Raw genomic sequence first — 20,074 nt, forward strand, 5'->3', positions numbered from 1 at the left:
AGGTCGAGGTTGACGGGTAGGCGCGGAGGTCAGAGGGCGCGGCGACGAGGCTCGACGGCGCTCCAGGGAAAGAGATCGAGGGAGAGAAGGAGGAGCAATGCGGTAGTAGGTGGCGGGCACGGGAACAAAGGGATGGGCTAGGGTTACCACGGGCGCACGGCTGGGCTACAGATGGGCCTTAGAGGCCTCAGCGCAAATGGGCCGGCGTGGCAGGACTAGGCCCAAGAGGCTGGGCTTCTCTCTCTTATTCCCTTTTTATTTATTGCGTAAACAGAAATAAAGTGAAAAGTACAGAGGGTTTGGGGTTGAAGTAGGGATGGAGGTACATATTTCTGGAAACCATGAAATTTTCCCGATTTAAACAAATTAGTTTAGAAATTTTTACAGACTATAAATTTAAACATGTTCGAATTTAATTCAAACTTGCATGAATTTATAACCTAACCAAACTGAAACCAAATGGGCTTAAATTTTATAGGATGACCCTACATAATAAATATGATTAATGGGCAAAAGATGAACATTTATTTGAGCAATTCTATTTGCAACTCATATAAATAGAGAAAAGGGAAAGAAGGAAGTGGCATAGGGATATGAAACTTGGGTGAAACCAAGTTGGAAGTGATCATGGGGTTGATGGAAGGATCAAGATAAGAAAAAGAAGTTGCAATGAACATGAGCAACTAAATTAAATAAACACAACAATGGTATGGAGGAGATGCATTATGCAAAATAAAATAAAACAAACATCACAAGCGAGCAAGCACGCATGAACATAACACAAAATAAAAATAAAAAAGGAGGTCTCGGTCTTGGGGCGTCACAACACTCCACCACTACGAGAGGATCTCGTCCCGAGATCTAGGATGGCACCGGAGAGAAAATGGAAGAGGAAGAGGTAAAACAAAGTTGCTTCTTTGACAAACAAGTGAAACCAATGAACCTTGAGAGGTTAAAAATTGGAAAGAAGAATACAACTGAGATGAACGAAGTTGAAAACACTCCGTTAGAAAAGAGGAACAAGGAACATTACTAGAACTTTGTAGGTTGAAAGACCTAAGAAAAAAGGGTTGCAATGGACAAGAAGTACATTCAAGCACTCCGGTAGAAACGAGATGTACAAGGAACTATTAGGATCAATTACGACAACACTCCGGTTAGAAATGGAAGGCAAAGAATATGGACTTGGCAAAACAAGATGATGTGTTGAAGAGGGCAACATCACAAAGCCACCGGAAGAAAGAAAGAGTAGAATCAAATGAACGGAGGGAAACAAGATCTTGTGAGAGCACGCTTACGACAAATGCTAGAACAGAGTTGTTGGATTATCAACAACGAAAAGGATAAGCATGATGTGGGCTTATAGAAGACAACTCAAAATTATGAGATGAAATTCTGCCACTAACGGAAATGATAGATTGGATTGATATGAACAAGGAGACGAGAAGCTTATTTCACCAGGAGGATAAATGAAGAGTTTGGTTCATTTATGAGCACCATAAATAGCAACAATCCTTAGGGACGGCTTTTTGGTGAAAATGACACAAGATAACTCCAAAGAAGAGATTGATGGGTTGAGAAGAGCTCATGCTCGAAGAAATTGATGGGTTTAACTATCTCATACTTGACAACTTGCGAATCATGAAACACGAAGGGAAATTTTCAAAAATGACATAACACCATCTCAAAACATAAGATAGAAAGAATTGCGCTTCGGAATGCAAGATGAAGAATACTTGAAGTATAGTTTGGTGGATCGTAGCTTTGAGAGATATCTTGAAGAACAATTGAATAATGAAAAGAAACCTTGACAAACCACGAAGTAGACCCTCCATGAAGAACTCCGGTAACAAAATGATGATAAAAGAAAGAGAAGTTGAAAACACAAGGTGAAGCCTTGTAATGATTCAAGATGGATCTTCGTGGTGATATAGTTGAGATCTTGGAAGTCTGGGAAAAGAAAGATGAAACAAGAAAAAGAATTGCATTATGTTTATCCTTCACCAATTTAAATTAATGAAAAGCAACGGATTTGACATACTACTTATTCTCGTAGAAGGGATTAAGATAGATATGGCGGAAACTTGAGAAGGTCTTCAATGAACCAACGATAGGATTGGGAAGAACGAATGAATTGATATGATAACGAAGGAAGGGAACTCTTGAAAGAGCCACCATAAGACTTCAAAATGAAAGTAGCAAAGTCACAAAACACCGGGAAGAATTGGAAAATGAATGAAGATACTTGCTAGGATTTAGATACATGAGAACAAATATATCACGAGATAATTAGAAAAAACTTGAATGATGCACCAGTAAGATTTGGAGAACGAGAGCTGAAAGCTAAAAATGAATACTTCTGAGATGATGGGCTCCAGAGAATCAAACTGAAATACTCTTGAATTGCTCCGGATGTGTGAAAAGAATTCTCACAACCAAAAACAATTATGAGAGGATGGCAACAACTAGAACCATGAATCTTGAACAGAATGGAGCAAGATTGAGAGAAAAAATCTTCTTCGGTCTTCAAATGTTGAGAATGATGATTAGAAACATCACCATGAATTGTTTAGATACTCCGGGAGAATCAAAAGCGAAGAGGTTGAGCCAACGATGAAAAGAATTTGACCGATCTTGGAGAAATACATATGACTGATGATAATTCATTCTTACATCAACTTTAAAAGATTTGAGAATAGCTCCGGTAAAATTGGAAGAGTCGGGTAAGATCCTGGAAAAAGACATGTGGGTTAGGGCCCACTCAAAAGATACACCGTTGAACGATTACTTAAAAAGGAGATTGCTCCGGTTGAATTAAATGGCTTGAATGAGATAACAACCTCGAAATAATTTGAACGGATCGAGAATGGAAACGTGAATCTTCTAAGATATCTTCAGCACTCCGGAACAATTGAATAACGAGAAGTGGATGATTAAGAGGTGCACCGGCATGATAAAATATGTGAAACAAGGAAACGAATATGATCAACACTGAAAACTTGAATTGAATCCACCGGAGAAGAAAATGAGTGTAGAGTCATAAGCTTGAAGAGCATCTTCATGAGAATCACCGGGTAAAAACATTGATTGAGAAGAATGAAGAGACTTCACATTGATAAAATGGATACTTGATTAAGATATCTGAGTTCTTGAAGAAACAAGGGTGGGAGGGCGGGAAAACAAAGGCAACTTGGCACGGATGAAACAAACACTGTTGCAAAGAACTGAGAATTGATCTCGTGAATGTTGAAATGATCGGATCCGCTTGAAGAGAAACACGCCGGTTGAAAAGGATTGACATGACAATCTCGATGATCAAGAAGTATTAGTATTCACATAGGAATATGAGAACACCACTTAGGAAATATATGGAATCAACACTTGACTTCGATTACCACAACTCAAAACAAAACAAAGGATTGGCTTGCAGAATAAGCCTAAAACAAACATATGATAGACCCCATATCGTATCATGTGTCTGTTGGAAAGATATCTTACGATATACTTGAATTCCCACTGATAAACTCCTGAAACTTTCTGGTTATGCAATCAGGTGTTGGGGATACAGGGGAAGCATAATATCTCACCCAAAACTAGCAAATCCTACATCCAGTTGTATCCATCTTTCAACACATAACCAAGAAACCTTCGGAAATCATTTACCTCAACCTTCGAAAAGCATCCGTTATACAAGTTATGGAAATACTCCTGAACTCCCGCCCCAGTATTGGGTGGCGTCGAGGTTATCTCACCAACAACTGCATAAAAGAGATTTTCGATGTCGACGAAACTCAGGAATTCCAGAACTGCAACGATAAAATTGTGACGACAACACCTCGGAGCTCAACTCCTCGGGACACTGCCACAACCCCTAAATGTCAGGAGGCACCAAGAACAATGTTCTCATCACAAAACCATCGGAACGATTCCAAGATACCCGCGTGATCCTAAATTTTTTTAGTGAAAGTTGAGAAGAGAAGAGTCAAAAGTCTACATCAGGAGGCCTCACCAGAGTGACGAAGTGACTGAGGAGTAAAAAGAATCCTACTCTCCGATATATATAATCCTACGACTCAAAAACATTTTTCTAGACTCAACAACGTCAGCGATTCCATCAACCAGGGGGCTCCTAAGTCGGGGAAGGCTCTGATTACCAACTTGTAACACCCACGATGCGGATATATCTCCCACGTGTCGAAGCACGACTTAGATGCATAACCGCATAGTAGGCATGTCGCAAGAGGGGTAATCTTTACTCATCCCATGTACTGAATAAGAAAGTGATAAAGAGTTGGCTTACAATCGCCACTTCACACAAAACATAAATGTAGCATTACATCATCCAGATACAATCAAGGTCCGACTACGGAACCAAAATAAAAGAAGACCACCCCTAATGCTAGATCCCCGATCGTCCCAACTAGGCTCCACTACCGATCAACAGGAAAAGAAACAACACAACGAACACGATCTTCATAGAGCTCCCACTTGAGCTGGATTGCGTCACCTGCACTGGCATCATCGGCACCTGCAACTGTTTTGGAAGTATCTGTGAGTCACGGGGACTCAACAATCACACACTCTCGCGATCAAGACTATTTAAGCTTATGGGTAAGAAAAGGTAGTGAGGTGGAGCTGCAGCAAGCACTAGCATATATGGTGGCTAACTTACGCAAATGAGAGCGAGAAGAGAAGCAATGCACGGACGTGAACTAGAAGTGATCAAGAAGTGATCCTGAAACTACTTACATTCAAGCATAACATGAGACCGTGTTCTCTTCCCGGACTTCGCCGAAAAGAGACCATCACGGCTACACACGCGGTTGATTCATTTTAATTAAGTTAAGTGTCAAGTTTCTACAACCGGACATTAACAAATTCCCATCTGCCCATAACCGCGGGCACGGCTTTCGAAAGTTCAAAACCCTGCGGGGGTGTCCCAACTTAGCCCATCACAAGCTCTCACGGTCAACGAAGGATATTCCTTCTCCCAGGACGACCCGATCAGACTCGGAATCCCGGTTACAAGACATTTCGACAATGGTAAAATAAGACCAACAAAGCCGCCCGAATGTGCCGACAAATTCCGATAGGAGCTGCACATATCTCGTTCTCAGGGCACACCGGATTTTCCAAACTTCTGGTAGGCCAGCCCAGAGTTGCCCCTGGTGGCCACCGGCGGCTGGCAGGTTGGACCAACACTCAGAGGAGTACTGGCCCGGGGGATTAAAATAAAGATGACCCTTGAGTCTTCAGAACCCAAGGGAAAAAGGCTTAGGTGGCAAATGGTAAAACCAAGGTTGGGCCTTGCTGGAGGAGTTTTATTCAAAGCGAACTGTCAAGGGGTTCCCATTATAACCCAACCGCGTAAGGAACGCAAAATCAAGGAACATAAACTGGTATGACGGAAACTAGGGCGGCAAGAGTGGAAGAAAACACCAGGCAAAAGGCTGAGCCTTCCACCCTTTACCAAGTATATAGGTGAATTAAAGTAAACAAGATATAATAATGATATCCCAACAATATCCATGTTCGAACATGGAACAAACTCCATCTTCACCTGCAGCTAGCAATGCTATAAGAGTGGCTGAGCAAAGCGGTACATAGCCAAACAACGGTTTGCTAGGACAAGGGGGGTTAGAGTCTTGACATGGCAATATGGGAGGCATGATATAGCAAGTCGTAGGTATCGCGGCATAGCAATAGAGCGAACAACTAGCAAGCAAAGATAGAAGTGATTTCAAGGGTATGGTCATCTTGCCTGAGATCCCGCAAGGAAGAAAAACGAGTCCATGAAGAAGACAAGCGGACGTAGTCGAACGAATCCTCACAAACGCGACGTTACAGGAACTTACCCGAACAAGAAACACCGGAAAGAAGCAAACAACATGGTAAACGAGCATCACCTAATCATGGCATGATGCACAACCAAGTATGATGCATTTCCGGTTTAAATATGCATGGCATGGCAAAGTGCACAAACAAAACTACAAGTTAAATGGAGCCCAATATGCATCGAGATGCATATTGACGGAACACCACATAATTTATTTAGTTCTCTCTCGGTTATGTACTCACCAATATTAAATGTTGTTAAGCATGGCAAGAGGTGAAACATAAAGTAAACTATACATTTTAGGCAATTTTAAGTGAGGCCGGAAGCAACAAATAACCATTCCGGTAAATCCCCACATGCATTTATCAATTTGGTGCAACAACAATTTTAAACATTTAAATGTTATTATCATGATGCGAATGACATGTGCAAGTTTTATGCAATATTTATGAAAATGTTGAAAAGAGCATTTTTGTCACAGCCCTAGAATTTGTTTGTAAGTTGCATTTCAGAGGATCATGCATCATGTCTAAATTCTGAAAGTTAAATTGAGGTTAGTTGAAACCCTCAGAAGTCACTTCACAAATAATCAACATTAAAATCTTTTCGAATGGGTCCAAGAAAATGTTCATGTTTCTCTTTGAAAATATTGGCCAGAAGTAAAATTCAAACCAATATTTTCACGAGCTCATAAATATTTATTTTGGGCATTTGGAATTAATTCAATAATTATTTGCATTTGATTTATATTTGATATATTTAAAATATGATCCAATAATTCTGGAAATTGTTGTGGGGCTTTATATTAATGTCACTAGTCCATACAACAATTTACAGAAGCTCAAAAAAAGATTTGGGTTAAAAATCAAATCAAAATAGAGTTACAGAAAATTAGAAAACAGAAAGAATTAGAAAAAGAGGGAGAGAGAGAGAGAGAAAACCACCTGGGTTTCTACCTTAGCTTACCTTAGCGGCCTGCTACTGTAGCTAGCCGGCCCAGCCCACCTGGTGCTGCCAGTCGTCGTCCACCTCGCGCCAGGAGGACACGAGCGCGTGCCCGGCGCGCGCACGCCACCTCCTCTTCCACCGCGACGCCTCGGCCCTTCTAGCATCGCCACGCGACCCTTCTCGGTCCCCTGTCACTTTCCCCTCTCTCCCTGGAGCTCCTCCCCTCCTCTATCTCTCGGCCCCAAGCGAGACCGAGAACCGCCGTCGCCGCCGTTCGCCGTAGTCACAGCCACCGCCACCCCCTCGCCCCTCTGACGTGCCCATGGGCTCCGCCTCCATCATCTATGCCTCCTCGACGAGCCAAGCAACCGGAGATGCACCGTATCGCCGCCATCGATATCATCTTCAAGCTCCAGCGCCGGCAATCACCGTCTCCACTCCGTCGTCTCCAGAGCCACCCCCGAGCTGACGAGTACTTGAGGCGACACGTTGTGAGCTACTGGTCGTTTCCCCCATCCTCCCCTGCTCGATTTCTTCCTCTAGCCTCATCGCCCGTGAAACCGAGGCCGCCGTCCGCCATGGCCGGCGAGCCCGCGCTCCAGAGCCTCTCCTGCTCGCTCCATGGGCACTGACACGCTCCTGGCGCTTCTAGGAGGCCGCCTAGCCACTCCGTTTGCTTGCTCAAGCGCTGCAGCCGCAACCCCGCACTCACCCAAACTCTGGCGCCATCGCAAGCTCAATTCCGGCGAGCTCCGTCCACCCCAAGGCCTCCCACCTGCTCCGTTAGATGCGCGCGAGCGCAAGCCACCTTCAGCACCCATCCGCGCGTGGAATGGACGCCGGAGCAGCGATTCGGCGTGCCTCCGCCATTGGCTGTGGTCGTCGCCGGCCATGCTCCGGCGAGTGTCGACGTGGCTATCATTAGACGCTAACCCCGCCACCTAAGCAACCCTAATAGCCACTAACAGCGGGCCCTACTGCAGGGTCAAACCCAGTCAGCATTGGGTTTGACCGGTTTTAGTCCCTGTGTCACTGACGTGCGGGCCCGTGTCTGTTAATCTTTAGTTAGATTTAGATTAGTGCTAATTAACCCTTGCAGTTAGTTTAGACACTGACCAGTGGGCCCAGGCCCTAATTAACCTAGATTAGTACTAACGTAACACTAACTACTCTGTTAGTTAGTTGTTACACTGACATGTGGGTCCCATCCGTTAGGTTTGACCAGGGCTGGCGCCTTTGACCTGCTGACATCACCCCGACATCATGTTGACGCAATAACTCTTTTCTGGATTTTTTCTTTCACAGGAAATTCCAGAAAATGTTTTAAACTTCTAAAAATCATATAAAATCAACCGTAGCTCAGAAAGAAATAAATTATATATGAAAAATGATCAGAAAAATTCAATCTTTCCAGATGTACTAGTTTCATGCATGTTAGAACACTTTAACCTCGCTGTTTAGGTGAATCAAGTTAATGCACTAATATGACTTCATTAAAGGGGTTTGCATTTGAATCTTTGGTTCAAATGGACTCATTTCAATATATTCTAGCTTGCATTAGCACAAAACACATTCATATTGCCATATCGTCATTTGTTGATTGTGTTCATTCTCAGTCGCTGGTGTTTGTCCCCCCTCAGTAGACGTTGATCCAGCGATGAATTCGATGACACCGATGAAGAGCTATACTATCTTCAGAAGTGCTAGGCCAGCAAAACCCCCTTGTTCATTCTGATACAATCCCACTCTCTCTCGCTCCATCTCTCTTTTACTGCATTAGGACAACAACGATTCAACCGTTACATGTTGCGGTAGTTGAACCCCTTTCCCATGCATGACCTGTCATTGCCACAGTAAATAGATGAAACCCACTAGTATGAGTAGGAATTGTTTGAGCGCTAATGTGCCTACTCATTCATGCTTGTTGTCATGCCTGCTACTGATTAGAGTTGAGTCAGGTCCGATTCATCGGGGATGAATTCGAATGTGGTGAACATGTCCTACTATTGAGAGCTAAGTGTGTGAACATGATTTGGTAAAGGTAGTGGTGAGAGGCCATGTAGGAGTACATGGTGGGTTGTCTCATTGCAGCCGTCCTCAGGAACTGAGTTCTGTGTTTGTGATCCATGAACAGTTACTACCACACATTGGGTTCCGGGTGCTCCAAGCTCTCTCGACTTATTAATCAACCTGATCTCTGTCCAGGAGTTGCAACTAGTTTCTGGTGTTTATAGGTAGTGTTAGTAGTCTACCAAGTGGCACCCAGTACAGGTGGGCTTGGGACAGACTAGGCACAGTGGCACGGTGCACCAAATGGCACCTGGATGGTGGGCTTGGGAACCCTGCACACATCGTTTGGGGCTGTGAGCGACACCCCGGCGAGATCTCCTTGCGGATGGAACCCGAATAGGCGATAAACCTGGACTAGAGACTTGTTGATTAGTCAGGTCGTGGCTGACTCCCTCGCCAGGCTTCCGCTTGAAGGTTGCCGAGATACACGATGTGTACATGGTGGTAGGTGGCGAGAGCGTGTGTGAAGAAGTACACCACTGCAGGGTTATCATTGTCTATTCGAATAGTCAGATTCCTCCGATATGGAAACTTGGACCGCTTGCATAGTTCATAGACAAGTTAAAGTGTATACTCTAAAATGCACAAGATAAGCATGAGTTCTATTGATGGCGTTCTCGTAGGGAGATGGGAGCGGATCCATAGTGGTGTATTGATATGGTGAATATGTGGACTCGTGTGCGCCACCTCAAAAGAGTTACTTGCAGTCGTAGTTAAGGATAGCCACCGAGTCAAAGCTGGCTTGCTGTAGTTAAACTCCACTACCCCTTTGTTGATAAAGATGCATATGTAGTTAGTTCTGATGTAAGTCTTGCTGGGTACATTTGTACTCACGTTTGCTTAATTTATGTTTTGCAGAGAGACTTCAGTCTCGCTAGTAGTTCTACGTGGACTTCGACGTTTACCTTGTTACCTCAGCTACGATCTTGTACCCTTCGGAGGGTCTTGTAGTTAGTCAGGCTTCTGAGCCTTCTTCATTTGTAGTTGTCTGTACTCAGACAAGTTAAGCTTCCGCATGTGCTTGTTGCTTGTATGCTCTGTATGTTGGGTCATGAGACCCATGTTTGTAATACTTGGCTCCTCGGAGTCTAATGAATAAATACTTGAGTCGTAGAGTTACGTTGTGATGCCATGTTGTGTTTACACATATCGAGCATATTGTGTGTATGATTGAAATGCTTGGTATGTGTGGGATCCGACAACCTAGTTGTTCATCCTTGGTAGCCTCTCTTATGGGGAAATGTAGTCTTGTGCTTCCATGAGCCATAGTAGTCTGCTACAGCCCGTTTCACCGGAGTCCTGCTAGCCCAGCACTACTGCTCTGGAACACTTGACTGGCCAGCATGTGATTCATTGCGTTCCTGTGTCTGTCCCCTCGGGGAAATGTCACGCGGTGACATCCGGAGTCCTGCCTAGCCTGCTACAGCCCAGTTCACCGGAGTCCTGTTAGCACAGTGCTACAGCCCGGATTCGCACGCTGCTGACCGACATGCTCAATGTTGATTCATGTATGCCTGTCCCTGTAAGTTATTGCCACTTTGGGTTCACGACTAGTCATGTCGGCCCGGGTTCTTTGTCATGTGGATGCTAGCTACACTATCATATACGTGAGCCAAGAGGCGCAAACGGTCCCGGGCCATGGTTAGGCGACACCCGTAGGAATACCGTGCGTGAGGCTGCAAAGTTATATGAGGTGTTACCGGCTAGATCGATGTGACTTAGAATCGGGGTCCTGACTGCTTTGGTATCAGAGCCTGACTGCCTGTAGGATTAGCAAGCCAAGCTGGTCGAAGTCGTGTCTTGAAATGCTTTAGTTATATAAGGGAATTGATTGTGGATGGGAACGTAAGGCTATTTTTACTCCTTATCCTCATGACCTTCTGATCTGAGTCATCTTATATTTTCTACGGAGTTAAGAACTAGGCTTCTCTTCTATCTCTCAGGATGACGTGTTACTAAACCGTAGTTGCCTAGGATTGTTGAGTTCAAACCTCAGTTCAGTTCCTACTACTTCCATATGTTCATAGCTGGCCTCAGAACCTTGATATTGTGATGTTGAGTAGTTATGCCACCATTTTTTGCAGGATGTCTCAAATCATTTTGAGCATTTACAGCCGTTATGCTTCCCGAGTCATCCCAGGTTTCTAAATAGTCCGATGCACTTGCAAATCTTTCCTCCATGTTCCCGTTATATTTTTGGGCCAGACTTAGCACACTAATCGGTGTGTTGAGGTACTCCGTTGTCTTGACGTGTATGTTGGAGTTAGTATTATGACCCTAGGTGTCCTCGAGAATTTAGCAATGCTTCCGTATCCCTAGTGTGATGATTCTGTCCATCATTCTTGAAAGCATCCTGTGATGCCATTTAGTAGTAGGTATTCTACTCCTGGGTTTTGAACCCGAGATTCACCCTACTTCATGTTGTTAGTATTTGCTAGTTCCCTTAAGATATTAGTAACCTTGCGATAGTCCTTGAGGTCCGTGGTATTTCCTTCTTCCAAATACCATGAACCATTAAGGCAGAAGTTCTTTGAACCAAAAGATCACCATTAGAGTACTCATGAGGAGTTCTCCATTCATAATTGTGATTCCGCCAGTTCTACCTTTCTGCATGGGTTATCCGGAAGAAATATGTTGAACTCGTTCGACATACTAATCTATGCATCCACAACTCAGAAAGTTATATGTTCCTTTAAGTTGTCTCCCTTCAGTTATATTCTGACCTTCATCTATCAATTGATAGTCAAGAGTATGTGAGCATTCGTTCATCGGTGCCTATCATTATTGTGGTCCGTCAAACCATTCTAGTTCAGAATGACTAGGAGAAACAAACTCCAATACCTCATCCATTTCTAGGATTGGGTCAAAGCTGTCGTATTTCGCAGATCAAATGCAATCAAGCTATTGGTCTGTTCTACCCTGTAGTATTATCCACTTTATGTCAAGAATGTCATGAGAATTGCACCTTACCTTATGAATTCTTGACGTAGTGATACTTCTCGCCATCATTATTCATTCCTCAATGTCGTGTTGTGGCAACCGGAATACCGACAAGTGAATCGTGATGTGTGAAATCAATACTCCTAGCAACCCTTTACTTGGTAGTTAATGGACATTAATATCATTCTTAGTGTGCTCATTATTGAATCATCACCCTAAGGTTGATCGTGCTACCTAGTCCTTATTTCCTGGTGCACTCTTCGATCAACGGGTTAGGATTTTGCCAAACCCTTGCTCTTTTGATCATATCGTCTTGCCCTGAAAAGCAAGATTGATCTCGAGCTTAGTATCATGTCGGTGGTTCGTGATTTTCCGAATATCTTCTCGGAAGTATTACCAGGTTGTCACCTGACCTCTATGTGGAGTTCGTGATCAAGTTGGTTTCTTGCAAACCATCCATTCTCCAAGAATCTGTGTCGGTTACCGCCCCCCCTGAGCTAGTTGGTTAAGCTAAACAATAAATTGGAGAGTTGGAAGATAAAAGCTTGCCAGCTTAGTTCGTCTCAAGGGATATATTTGCGTGTGTTGAAGATAGATGATATCTTCATCGATTGGTCCCTGTGATCAGTTGTTGGACCTATTGTCGTATCAAAACTTTGATTTGAGTACGGGCTATCATCAAATCAAATCAGAACCACGATGTTCATAATGTTGTATTACTCGTGGTTGATCCCTCGAGCATACACCATTATATCTTCTGGGTCTGACCAATGCTATCACTTGTTCACATAATTATGGAATTCCGTCTCCATGGAAACCAGGATGAATTGTTGTTGAGCCCATCAGCAACACTGCTACCTTCTCCATGATTCGTGTTGAACATCGAGCTAGCATTGTAAACTTTATAAGCATTATCTTCATGTTTCGTTCATGAAGCATATGTTTGGATGAAGAAAGTGACTACCTTTGATTCACGTGCATTTGGTGAAAGTTGCCACTGTGAATTCGAGAAAGTTAGTTTTGCTTTCTCTGGAATCATCCCAAGTCAGTCATGCACATGTGCGAAGTATTCTATGGTTTGGAGACTTGCAACCTTCATTCTAAATGTATCCCTAGCACACGAAGCCACTGATTGATTTGTTCAAGGATAAGAAGTTCAAATTCTATTCCCGAAGGGCCCAGACGGACATGCACAAGACTTTTTTATTTCAATGATGGTTCCAATCAGAACTCGGTAGTGTTTCGTTGTAAGACTACTATGTGGTCATGCTTGTCTGCGACAACGTGTTCACATGTATGTAGCAGAACCATCTCATGTTGTGGAGCTTGCTATCTTAGTTCATTCCTTGAGAATCTCGCAACGCCATCTCATCGACTTGTGTTGCAAACTTTCTTTTCAGACATGCTGGGTCTGAAGTATCCTATCACCAATCGGATCTGAATCTCAGGCAGATATGATGGTTGGAACATTCCCAACAGTTGCATTTTGTTCCCAGCTTGCACCGCTGTTGTGCCAATTTCCCATGGGCTGCCCTTCTCAACAGTTGTTGTCCAAGATCATCTTCAAAAGTGGACATACCATGGGTCCCATCCATTTCCGATGATAAGCTAAAAATCATCCATTGTGTTGTCTTCAACAAGGTAGTCCACACCATCCATTCTAGTATGAGTATGCCATTTCTTCAAGATCCTTCACACGATCGTTTGTGATTGCCTCAGGCTGGTGAGAAGAGTTTCAATGATCTTTGAATCAAAAGTAATTCTTTTTGCCACTTAAGGGAATATTTCTGCGAGTCACCTTCGTTAAGATGTCTCGTTTTGGTATCATGGCAATTATCTCCTCGCTACTTCGAAACCATGCACTATCCTACTCCAGCATGGAATTGTCGCCTACCAATTTGAACCTTTGCCATATGTTTCTCATCCATCATCTCTGATCTTGTGTTCACTAAGATCGATGATCCATTCTTGTGAGGTTCTCTTGCTCTCTTGTCGCCATGATGGATGAAGTTCTCGAGGGTAAGGATGTCATGATCAAAGATGATGATCGAATCAGCGCTCTTATGAAGTGCAACATGGATTGTGAAGACCGTGTCAGTTCCGTGTCCCCTCTGTCTTCTTACCTCACGTCTTGAATCTCGGGACGAGATTCATGTTTAGTGGGGGTGAGTTGTCACAGCCCTAGAATTTGTTTGTAATTAGTTGCATTTGAGAGCATCATGCATCATGTCTAAATTCTGAAAGTTAAATTGAGGTTAGTTGAAACCCTCAGAAGTCACTTCAGGAATAATCAACATTAAAATCTTTTCGAATGGGTCCAAGAAAATGTTCATGTTTCTCTTTGAAAATATTGGCCAGAACTAAAATTCAAACCAATATTTTCAGGAGCTCATAAATATTTATTTTGGGCATTTGGAATTAATTCAATAATTATTTGCATTGGATTTATATTTGATATATTTCAAATATGATCCAATAATTCTGGAAATTGTTGTGGGGCTTGATATTTATGTCACTAGGCCATACAACAATTTACAGAAGCTCAAAAAATGATTTGGGTTAAAAATCAAATCAAAACAGAGTTACAGAAAAATAGAAAACAGAAAGAATTAGAAAAAGAGGGAGAGAGAGAGAGAACCACCTGGGCTTCTACCTTAGCTTACCTTAGCGGCCTGCTACTATAGCTAGCCGGCCCAGCCCACCTGGTACTGCCAGTCGTCGTCCACCTCGCGCCAGGAGGACGCGAGCACGTGCCCGACGCGCGCACGCCACCTCCTGCTTCCCCCACGACGCCTCGGCCCTTCTAGCATCGCCACGCGACCCTCCTCGGTCCCCTGTCACTTTCCCCTCTCTCCCTGGGGCTCCTCCCCTCCTCTATCTCTCGGCCCCAAGCGAAACCGAGAAACCGCCGTCGCCGCCGTTCGCCGTAGTCACAGCCACCGCCACCCGCTCGCCCCTCTGACGTGCCCATGGGCTCCGCCTCTGTCATCTATGCCTCCTCGATGAGCCAAGCAACCGGAGACACGCCGTATCGCCGCCATTGACATCATCTTCAAGCTCCAGCACCGGCGATCGCCATCTCCACTCCGTCGTCTCCAGAGCCACCCCCGAGCTGACGAGTACTTCAGGTGACACGCTGTGAGCTACTGGTCATTTCCCCCATCCTCCCCTGCTCGATTTCTTCCTCTAGCCTCATCGCCCGTGAAACCGAGGCCGCCATACGCCATGGCCGGTGAGCCCGCGCTCCAGAGCCTCTCTTGCTCGCTCCAGGGGCACTGACACGCTCTTGGCGCCTCCAGGAGGCCGCCTAGCCACTCCGTTTGCTCGCTCAAGCACTGCAGCCGCAACCCCGCACTCACTCGAACTCCGGCGCCGCCGCGAACTAACTTCCGGCGAGCTCCGTCCACCCCACGACCTCCCACCTGCTCCGTTAGATGCGTGCGAGCACCAGCCACCCTCAGCACCCATCCGCGTGTCGAATGGACGCTGGAGCAGCGATTCCGGTGTGCCTCCGCCATCGGCTGTGGTTGTCCCCGGCCATGCTCCGGCGAGTGTCGATGTGGCCGTCATTAGACGCTAACCCCGCCACCTAAGCAACCCTAATAGCCACTGACAGCGGGCCCTACTGCAGGGTCAAACCCAGTCAGGATTGGGTTTGACCGGGTTTAGTCCCTGTGTCACTTACGTGCGGGCCCGTCTCTGTTAATCTTTAGTTAGATTTAGATTAGTGCTAATTAACCCTGACAGTTAGTTTAGACACTGACCAGTGGGCCCAGGCCCTAATTAACCTAGATTAGTACTAACGCAACACTAACTACTCTGTTTGTTAGTTGTTACAATGACATGTGGGTCCCAGCCGTCAGGTTGACCTGGGCTGGCGCCTTTGACCTGTTGACGTCATGTTGACGCAATAACTCTTCTCTAGATTTTTTCTTTCACAGGAAATTCCTGAAAATGTTTTAAACTTCTAAAAATCATATAAAATCAACCGTAGCTCAGAATAAATAAATTATATATGAAAAATGATCAGAAAAATCCAGTCTTTCCATATGTACTAGTTTCATGCATGTTAGAACACTTTAACCTTGTTGTTTAGGTGAATCAAGTTAATGCACTAATATGACTTCATAAAATGGGTTTGCATTTGAATCTTTGGTTCAAATGGACTCATTTCAATAAATTCTAGCTTGCATTAGCCCAAAACACATTCATATTGCCATGTCATAGCATGCATCATATTGTTGCATATCGTGATGTGTTGATTGTGTTCTTTCTCTGTTGCCGGTGTTTGTCCCCCCCTCAGTAGACGTTGATCCAGCGATGGATTCGATGACACCGATGAAGAGCCATACTATCTTCAGAAGGGCCAGGCAAGCAAAACCCCCTTGTTCATTCCGATACAATCCCACTCTCTCTCGCGACTGCTCTCTTTTACTGCATTAGGACAACAACAATTCAACTGTTACATGTTGCGGTAGTTGAACCCCTTTCCCCTGCATGACCTGTCATTGCCAACGTAAATAGATGAAACCCACTAGTATGAGTAGGAATTGTTTGAGCCCTGATGTGCCTACTCATTCATGCTTGTTGTCATGCCTGCTACTGATTAGAGTTGAGTCAGGTCCGATTCATCGGGGATGAATTGGAATGTGGTGAACATGTCCTACTATTGAGAGCTAAGTGTGTGAACATGATTTGGTAAAGGTAGTGGTGAGAGGCCATGTAGGAGTACATGGTGGGTTGTCTCATTGCAGCCGTCCTCAGGAACTGAGTTCTGTGTTTGTGATCCATGAATAGTTACTACCACACATTGGGCTCCGGGCGCTCCAAGCTCTCTCGACTTATTAATCAACCTGATCTCTGTCCAGGAGTTGCAACTAGTTTCTGGTGTTTGTAGGTAGTGTTAGTAGTCTACCAAGTGGCACCCGGTACAAGTGGGCTTGGGACAGACTAGGCATAGTGGCACAATGTACCAAGTGGCACCCAGATGGTGGGCTTGGGAACCCTGCACACATCGTTTGGGGCCGTGAGCGACACCCCGGCCGGATCTCCTTGTGGATGGAACCCGAATAGGCGATAAACCTGGACTAGAGACTTGTTGGTTAGTCAGGTCATGGCCGACTCCCTCGCCAGGCTTCCGCTTGAAGGTTGCCGAGATACACGATGTGTACATGGTGGTAAGTGGAGAGAGCGTGTGTGAAAAAGTACACCCCTGCAGGGTTATCATTATCTATTCGAATAGCCGGATTCCTTGGATATGGAAACTTGGACCCCTTGCATAGTTCATAGACAAGTGAAAGTGGATACTCTAAAATGCGCAAGATAAGCGTGAGTGCTATGGATGGCGTTCTCGTAGGGAGACGGGAGCGGATCCATTGTGGTGTATTGATATGGTGAATATGTGGAGTCGTGTGCGCCACCTCAAAAGAGTTACTTGCAGTCGTAGTTCAGGATAGCCACCGAGTCAAAGCTGGCTTGCTGCAGTTAATCTCCACTACCCCATTGTTGATACAGATGCATATGTAGTTAGTTGTGATGTAAGTCTTGCTGCGTACATTTGTACTCACGTTTGCTTAATTTATGATTTGCAAAGAGACTTCAGTCTCGCTAGTACTTCCACATGGACTTCGATGTTTAGCTTGTTACCTCAGCTACGATCTTGTACCCTTGGGAGGGTCTTGTAGTTAGTCAGGCTTCTGAGCCTTCTTCATTTGTAGTTGTCTGTACTCAGACAAGTTAATCTTCCGCATGTGCTTGTTGCTTGTATGCTCTGTATGTTGGGTCATGAGACCCACGTTTGTAATACTTGTCTCCTCGGAGTCTAATGAATAAATACTTGAGTCGTACAGTTATGTTGTGATGCCATGTTGTATTTACACATATCGAGCATATTGTGTGTATGATTGAAATTCTTGGTATGTGTGGGATCCGACAACCTAGTTGTTTATCCTTGGTAGCCTCTCTTATGGGGAAATGTAGTCTTGTGCTTCCATGAGCCATAGTAGTCTGCTACAGCCCGGTTCACCGGAGTCCTGCTAGCCCAGCACTACTGCTCCGGAACACTTGACTGCCGGCATGTGATTCATTTTGTTCCTGTGTCTGTCCCCTCGCGCAAATGTCACGCAGTGACATCCGGAGTCCTGCCTAGCCTGCTACAGCCTGGTTCACCGGAGTCCTATTAGCCTAGTGCTACAGCCCGGATTCGCACGTTGCTGACCGACATGCTCAATGTTGATTCATGTATGCATGTCCCCGTAAGTTAGTGCCACTTTGGGTTCACGACTAGTCATGTAGGCCCAGGTTCTCTGTCATATGGATGCTAGCGACACTATCATATACGTGAGCCAAAAGGCGCAAACGGTCCCATGCCATTGTAAGGCGACACCTGTGGGAATACCGTGCGTGAGGCCGCAAAGTGATATGAGGTGTTACCGGCTAGATCGATGTGACTTAGAATCGGGGTCCTGACAATTTTATGAAGCATTTGTCACTGTGGTAGAAAGAAAGCGGTGCCACGACGACAAAACGGAAATGATGCCATGGCAACATTCCGGTTCCGGTAAGTCGATTAAGATGTCGGTGAAAAGATAGGGCATGAGTGTAACACCCCGTATGTAACATGCCATATTTGTATTCCAACTCCTGCCATTTCTGGCACTAAGTTATGATATTTCATCGTTGTCGGGTTTTTGTCTTCGAGTGCTTTTGTCTTTGTCATGTATCTCATATCATGTCATCACGTGCATCGCATTTGCATACGTGTTCGTCTCATGCATCCAAGCATTTTCCCCGTTGTCCGTTTTGCATTCCGGCGCTCCAATGTCCTCCGGTGTCCCTTTCTACCTCTTTTCGTGTGTGGGTATTAAATATTCTAATATTGGACCAAGACTTGCCAAGCGGCCTTGGTTTACTACCGGTAGACCACCTGTCAAGTTTCGTGCCATTTGGACTTCGTTTGATACTCCAACGGTTAACCGAGGAGCCGAGAAGGCCTCGTGTGTGTTGCAGCCCAACACCTCTCCAAAGTAGACCAAAACCCACCAAAATCCCCTCCATCATCTAGGCTGTTCGATCACGATCGCGTGGCCGCAAACCGTGCTCAATTTGGAGCCTCCTAGCTCCCTCTACCTATATAAAGACATCTTCCCCCGAAAATCATGGACGAAACCCTAGCAAAACTTTCCTCGCCGCCGCCGGACATGTCCGCCACCCGCCGGACGCTTCGGTGCCGCCGCCATGTGTCCCGGTTGCCACCCCCGCGCCGCCGGCCCGCGCGGCCCGCAGCAGGCCTGCGGGCCCATCCCACCGCCGCCGCAAGGGCGCGCCCACCCGCGGTCGCCCGACCTCGTCGACGCCGCGCCCTCCGCCGCCGCCTTCATCCCGCGCCGACGACCGCCGACTCCGTCGCTCGGGTCGCTGCTCCGCCCCGCTCCACCGTGCCGGCGCCGCCTCGTCGCCGTTCATCGACCCCGGCCGCATCCCGCATCCCCGGCGTCCACGTCAACTCCGGCCACCACCATCTCCATCTCCGGCTTCAACTCTGGCGAGATCCGCCGCCGCCTCAGTTCGCGTGCCGGACATACCCTAGATCTGGATCGGGTTGAATTTTTGCCCTTATTTTAGTAATTTTAGCATATTTTCATCATGCCATAACTCTGCATCTGTGTCGCCGTTTTGGGCGTGTAGCATATCAAATTGTTCGTCTCAATGAGTACTTCATTTCATTCCATTGCACAATGTTCATTTGAGTTCATCTTGATGCTCTAAATGCTGTTGCAAGAGTGCTATGCAATGTTAGTTTAAGATTCTTATCAATAATTGGACATTTGTCATTTTTGCTATGATTAATGTGTGCCTCCTCTGAACTTGAGCCCTACATGAGTTTTGTAGTATGTCATGCCATCTTTACAGGGGTATATGCCATGTATTTTTGTGATCTTTGTGGTGACTAGCACAAGCATGCAAAGTAGCCCTCGTAATGTTGCTGATTTCAGGGACTTAGAAATCTTCTATGTCTTTGTCCTGTTAATATTTTTATGCTATGTATTCTTGTTGATACAGAGTGATCCATGCCTCTTTTGTGCATGATCAGTAAGCATGTTTTGTAGATATTGTGGTGCTCTATCCATCCATGTCTTTGTTTGAAATTATGGAGCACCCTAGCTTGACTCAATCGAGCTCTAATTTTGCCATGAAATGTTCCTGGCAGAATGTTTACTTGTTAAGCATTTTGCCGAGGTTGTTATATTTGCTCCATGCATGTTATGATGTTGTTCTTGC

The sequence above is a fragment of the Triticum urartu genome, chromosome 4A (genome assembly GCF_056163025.1).
Source record: "Triticum urartu cultivar PI428250 chromosome 4A, HENAU_Tu73, whole genome shotgun sequence".
Lineage (NCBI taxonomy): Eukaryota > Viridiplantae > Streptophyta > Magnoliopsida > Poales > Poaceae > Triticum > Triticum urartu.